Source organism: Pithys albifrons, chromosome 1 (genome assembly GCF_047495875.1).
Source record: "Pithys albifrons albifrons isolate INPA30051 chromosome 1, PitAlb_v1, whole genome shotgun sequence".
NCBI lineage: Eukaryota > Metazoa > Chordata > Aves > Passeriformes > Thamnophilidae > Pithys > Pithys albifrons.
Window position 1 is genome coordinate 121,046,495 of NC_092458.1, and position 6,457 is coordinate 121,052,951.

Genomic DNA, 6,457 nt, shown 5'->3' on the forward strand with positions numbered 1-6,457 from the left:
TTAATCACTGAAACAGGTAAGTAAGGCAACACTAACTTGCACAAGACTTACTAGTTACAGATGTGGGGAGTTAACACAAAGCTCCATTAATCTCTGGCATTTGTACCTAGCATTTTATGGTACAAACTAAGCATTAGCCATGAATGTAGGGATCAAACACTATTGTGCTAAAGTTAAAAGAATTTTCCAACATTCTCCTTCACTGCTGCATACTCATTTTAAAAGAAATTTAACTTGTTTTGTAAAAAAACATAGTGGGAGATCTCCCCACCTTGGAGCTGCTGTGCCATGCCCAGCTGTTCCAGAGGGGCACACAGCTCCCAGGGTTCTTCTCAGCTCTTCTCCTCTCCCTTCCTGCCTTAGGATGATCCATAATTAACCACCTCTCTCCTCTTCTTGAGAGAACTGTGCTGCCTCCCTGTTCTTCCCTGTCCTCTTGAAGACCTCCACGACCAGCTTGAGATCCTGCAGTTTCCTGCCCTACCTGTAAACTTCAGATAGAGTTCCTCTTGCTAGAGGATCTGAGCCAAAGTCTAGGCAGAAAATCACCTGTGCCAATCCTTATTTGTATGCCTGCTGGGGGATTTGAAGCTCTATATCTGTGCTGCAGCTTCTTGTAAATAAAAATATTGAGAGCAGGGAAAAGGCTTCCTGATGTGATGCCATCTTTTCCCCAGACTTGCTTTGTGGCTGTGTAGGATTGAACCCATCAAAGCCCCTCCTTCACCTACTGGTAAGAAGACACAAATAATACATCTGCCCCTTGGTTTGCAACCAGCATGAGCCTGCAGAAATGTGAGCAGTCTGCTTGAGGGAAAAGGCTGTGTAAGTGCAAACTTACAGTTCACAGTAGTCACCAAAAAGAATTAGTTTATGGCTTTACTTGCCAGAGTCCTTGTAGAATTGAGTTCTGGCTTTGAAAATTCCTGTATCTGTGCAGAGAGTATTTCTGTCGTAATAATGACAGGCCTTCCCCCCAAAAAATGGCAACTTTCACATTTTGTCTCAAATATTTATGTATGAGTGATAGTACATCACTTCAGAAGAAAATGTTGAAATGTATTATTAAAAAAGGGTCCAGCCAGGGCTCAACTTGGCCAAGGCATTAAAGCTAGTGCCTCCACAAGCTTATTGCAGTTCCACCTACTTTATCTGAACCTGTGTGAATTATGGAATAGCTCAGCTACACAAGAAAGTTCTCATAATCCATATTATCACTGTAGACAATGCAATCATCTGTGGTAGCTGTTGTGCTTCTGGTTAAACTGAGATCTTTTTTCCTCACATACTATTCATGTTGTATGGAAGGGATAAAAACCATTTGTGCTTCTTCAACAATTTTCAGAAGGTGAGAATTTCTCTAAGCCACTAAATACAGAATCATCTTTTCAGCATTCACATTTCTGGAATACCATGGGTTGTATACTATGTGTTAGAAAACCCACACAAGGAGAAGATGCTTATTCAAAATATCAGAGACACAATGTGGGCTTGCTGATACAATGAGAGACGTCTTCTGTGTCTGAAGGCTTGTTTTTTATTTCATTTTTTTCTTTAATTACCAACCAGCATTTGGACTCTAAATTGTAGAAGTCTGGACACAATGTTTTCTGCAGCTGAGTTGTTGATAGATTTGCTATTGCAGAAATCACAGTTGATCTGCAGAAAATCTATACAGCAGAGGATCTGTGACTTTAAAGAGCCAGAACAAGAACATGTTCTGCCTCACTCCTGTCCATGTGCTGCATAGAACAACAGAATATCCCACATTATTTGCAATCCAAAGCAGTTTTCTCTCACTGGAGACTCATACTGGTGTTGCCCAATATTTTTTAATTAAAAGGTTTCTTCACCCTCTAGGAAGAAAATAAAAAGGAATTAAAACCAAAACAAAACAATAACAACAAACAAACAAACAAAAAACCCCAACAACAAAAACCCAAGAAACCAAACAAGCACCTAGATGGGACTCTTTCATTTTAAGCAAAATTCAAATGTGCCTATTTTCCTTTCCCCACTTATTTTTTCCACTTACTGAAATACATTGATGAGCACATGCTTTATTTTACCTAAAAATAAACCCAGCCCTTTCAATCTCAACACGTTATAACACCAACCAGTGACTTGGTCTTAAACCACTGATTTATGCAATTTTGCCATTTCACAGTTTGGACATGAAAACTAATAGAATATTGCTCAGAAAGAACCTCTGCAAGCCCCACACACTTCTCTGAAGAAAATAAGTACTTGGCTGCCCCAGCTCTCGTCACCACCAGAGGAAACTGTTTTGCCTTTGCCTTGAGGCAGAATATTTAGAGTTTGTGTGTAATTTCTTCACCTACCTCAGACACCACAGTACCAAACATTTCTTGGAAATAACCATGCTGAGCAACTTCTAGTCTGCTTTCATCTGAGAAATTACAGTCTTCTGCTCCCATTCCCACTAGTCACCCTGCTTTATTCATTTTTATATTCCTCACTGGTTCTGCTGACAACAAAAGGAAAATATTTGTTACATTTTGGTGACAAACTGGCTGTATTTATTTCCATCCTGTCTTTACCACGTGACAGCCCCACTTCATCACTGTCCTGTTGCCTGAAATTTTTAATATTGTTTTTGCTGGGTTCTGCTTGGTTGGTTTGTTGTTTGCTTGTGGGTTTTTTTTACTTTTTCTATTAACATCCTTTGCAACATCTATCTCACCTTGATTCTTGGCAATTTTTACTTCCTTCCTGTACTTCATTAATCTCAAGTCATCAGTCTTGTTGTCTCTTTACTCTTGTGCTGGGGCTGTTGTTCTCTCCTGATGACCTTGAACTTTTCCTAAACATCCTTCCCGCTTCAATCAGGTCCAGACTCCATATGGTCATTTAATAAAAGATCCAAAAAGCTTTAAAAGCCCACTCTACAATTAAGCTTTCAAGCACCCTACAAGAGCCAACTACACAAATATTGGCCATTTTAAATCAAAAAGTATTTTTAAAAATATTATTCTTGTTATTAAACATATTAAAATCAAAAGCATTGTTGATATGCCTGTTATTCCTTTCATTTAGGTTGAAGAAATCACAGGGTACAGTTAATTTCTGAAATCAGTGCAACATAATAATCTTTTTTTTACAAATCAAAACTTTAGTGCATCCACACAATTTATTCAGTAGCTGTGTGGGAAATAGTAGGTAGATTTGCACTTCCCAGAATATCTGGATCCTATTATAATAACCAACATGTCTTTTAATCTGGCAGGTTAGCAATAGTTCTCAGTAGGGTTAATCCAGACAGTGTTAGAGAGACCATTACCTTCATCCAGGCCTAAACCTGGTGATAATTATTCTTTGAATCTTCTCTAGTGAAGCCTCAGAAGTTATTCTAACACTTCCCTGCACCCCTATGGTGATTTGGCTTCATGCACAGCATCATTCCCACTGCTGTGCTTTCTGCCCTGTTGTACATGTTGCCTTCCTGTGCTCATTTTACACATGGATACAGAGCACTTACATAGACAGCACCACTCTGGTTGTTCTTTTTTCAAGAAATCCTAATTCTTGCCTCTTTTACAGAGATTTTTTCTTCAGACTCAGGTCAGTCCCTTGCCAGTCATAGGAATGCACCTTATGAGGGTCACAGACTGGAAACAAACAGCCCTGCTTCCTCAAGGTTCATTTTCTTGGTTAGCATCTGAAGGTGGAACAGAGGGGCAGAAAGGTTAATTTAGGATGGTAGGAGCAGAAACAATTCCACCTTTGACCAGTTGTTCTGTTGCAATGAACTGTATTGAAAAGCAGGGGTTTACTACCTGTGAGGTTTGCAAAGCTTTTGTCAATGAGCACACTGAAGAGCTCTTTCTATGCTGTTATAACTGTTGGTACTTGCTTTGAAGAAAACTAAGATCTGGAGTGGACAAAGCTCTGAAAAATGGCTTTAAACTTGAACTGATTTTTTCCTTCACTTTACAACTACTTTTCTTTGAGAGTTGTCTATGATTTTGCATATTAGATTTAAGGCCCTTTAATTCTCATTGCATAATCTCGCAGGCTTGGCGTAGCTTTTTAACAACCCTGGACTGGCCCCCTTCCCCCTCCAAAAACCTTCCCAGCAAAAGGAAGAAAAACTGAAAAGAAACGAACTCAAAAAAAACCACACTGAATAAAAAGAAGAAATTATATTTTCTAACATTCACAACTACACCGTATACACAGTACGTAGGATCCCACCCCCAGGGGAAAGGGAAAAGGGGAAAGGGGACTGGTTAACCAGAAATTGGGAAGAAACAAAACCAAACAAAAAAAAAACCAAATGAAACAGACAAACACAATTAAAAACCTCAAGTAAGGGGAACAAGCATGAAACAATCTCACCCAGGACAGGAGAACCACCGCCAACCGGAGGGATCAGACTCCAGCCCTTCCCACCAGCTCCCCAGGCAAGGCAGGAATCAAAAAAACCAAAACCACTCCTCCCCTGCAACGTGGAAAACACGTGTGGAATACTTGTAACTTCCTTAGATACAATGGTTACTGAGGAAGCCATGGGTCAAACCATTACACACACCAGCTTTGCTGATTTCTTATCATACTAATACACCAATTCCATAACAGCTCTGAAGGAAAAACAAACAACAAAAATCTTTGTGTCTACAAACACTCACAGAATTACCAAGGGAAAGTCTCTTTGTCAGACTTATTTTTGTTTCTGGGCATCCCACAGTTTTTATCTGGATACATCTGGACTCACAGACCCCTTAGGAGGCAGCACTGAAATTTAAGAATTCAAACCAAACTTGTTAGAAATGATAACTTGCAGTGTAGCTAGGGAACCCATCTGTTTCTGCTGTTAGCTCCTCTCATTATGCCAGCACACTCTGTGCCCATGATCAGCCTCATCAGAAAGCGTGAGCACCAGTCAATGCCTGAAAAATTGTTCTGGGACCTGGACATGACTCCTAAATGCTTTCAGTGCTGAATGACTCAGTTCTGCCTTTCCTTGAGTTGAACAGTCTCACTCCCCACAGAGTCAGGCTGATATGAGTACTGAACAAGTAAGGAACTTTTCAGAGTAAAGAGAAATGCAAACAGAGAGGGAATGGATGTCACAGAAGCACAGAAAGGCTTAGCTTGAAATAGACCTTAAGAATCATCTTGTTCCAACATCCCCTGCCATGGGCAGGGACACTTTCCACTAGACCAGGTTGTCAAATCTCTGTTTTGATTTGAGTTTCATCCCTTCCAACTCTGGAAATCTCTACCTGATTTCAGGAGATCAAAGCAGCACAAGTAAAATGTTACTGAGCGGAAAAATAACCTGCAGCAAAAAAAAGCCCCCACACCATCAAAAAAGAAACATTGATTTTGTGACTACACAAGGTAGAACTCAATGGCTGCAAATGCCATCAGACACTCTGCTTTACACAGGATTTCATATTAGTGTTCTTGCTTAGCAGGAGTCATAAACCACTGAACCTTAACAGAACAGACAGAATTATCTCCTGTTCTGTGGACAATTGTCAGCAAATGGTGTAATGGCAATACTTTGGGCAGTTAGAATCTCTTTCTTAGAAAATGTGATCTCTCTGTACTGAGCAGAAACTGCACTGCAAATACACAGTCAAATCAGTGATGACCCTGTGAATCACAACTTCATGGTAGTCACAGTGCTTTTCACAACTCAACAATGCCAGTTAAATCAGCAGTGAATTGCAAAATTATTTAAAAAAAGAGAGAAAAAGAAAATCACCTCTGTGGTCTTGCTGGGAACGATGGTGTAAAGTCCTTCTGGCTGAGATGCCCTCTGAGTGCATGGATGTGAGCGGCTGCTCACGCTTGTTCAGAGCAAAGTGCTGACTAACTCATGATTCTCTGTGAAGTGCCAGCAGCATTTGAGTGATTCAGCAGCTGTCAAGTACAGGCAGAGCAAGTAATCACTCCTTATTCACTTTCTCCGTGGTGTGTTTGATTTTACATAGCCCTGTCATATCTCCTCTCTCTGGCTGTCTCTGTCAGACTGAACTGTAGTGTCTTTTTCATTTCTACTTGCACAGGAATTGCTTCACAGCTCTCACCAGCTTTGCCACCTTTTCTCTGTCTTTTCTAGTTCTCCTTACATCTTTCCTCCATGAATTTTTAAAAGTGATAATGCACCGTGTGTCTACAGAATGGCAAACCATCCCACTTCATTCCCTCATTTCTTTCCTTCTGGTTTTTAATTATCCATTTACCTTTTTGACAACTGCTTTGGGTTTAGCTGAAACTCTCTTGAACACCATGATAGTTTTCTTCAGTGATAATTCTTCAGAGCCCACCACTGTGCATGTAAAGTCGTGCTGTAAAATTAAATCTACTCCTCTGCACTTGATAGCATTGTCTGTCAGCCACTATTTTATTCTCAAGCTACTCAGTACTGTGAGACCTTTCTGTAACTCTTCACAATAGGTTTTGATTTTGATTACTCCAAGTCACA

General features: G+C 40.1%; 1 long non-coding RNA gene across 1 annotated transcript; it reads right to left on the bottom strand.

The window, feature by feature from the left end:
- Positions 1–1,502: 1,502 nt before the first annotated feature.
- On the bottom strand, positions 1,503–4,449 carry LOC139680724 (uncharacterized). Its single transcript, XR_011699400.1, has 3 exons — positions 4,360–4,449; positions 2,343–3,679; positions 1,503–1,856 (listed from the first exon to the last, which is right to left on the bottom strand). It is a non-coding gene; the product is annotated as an uncharacterized lncRNA (long non-coding RNA).
- Between the last annotated feature and the right edge of the window lie 2,008 nt (positions 4,450–6,457).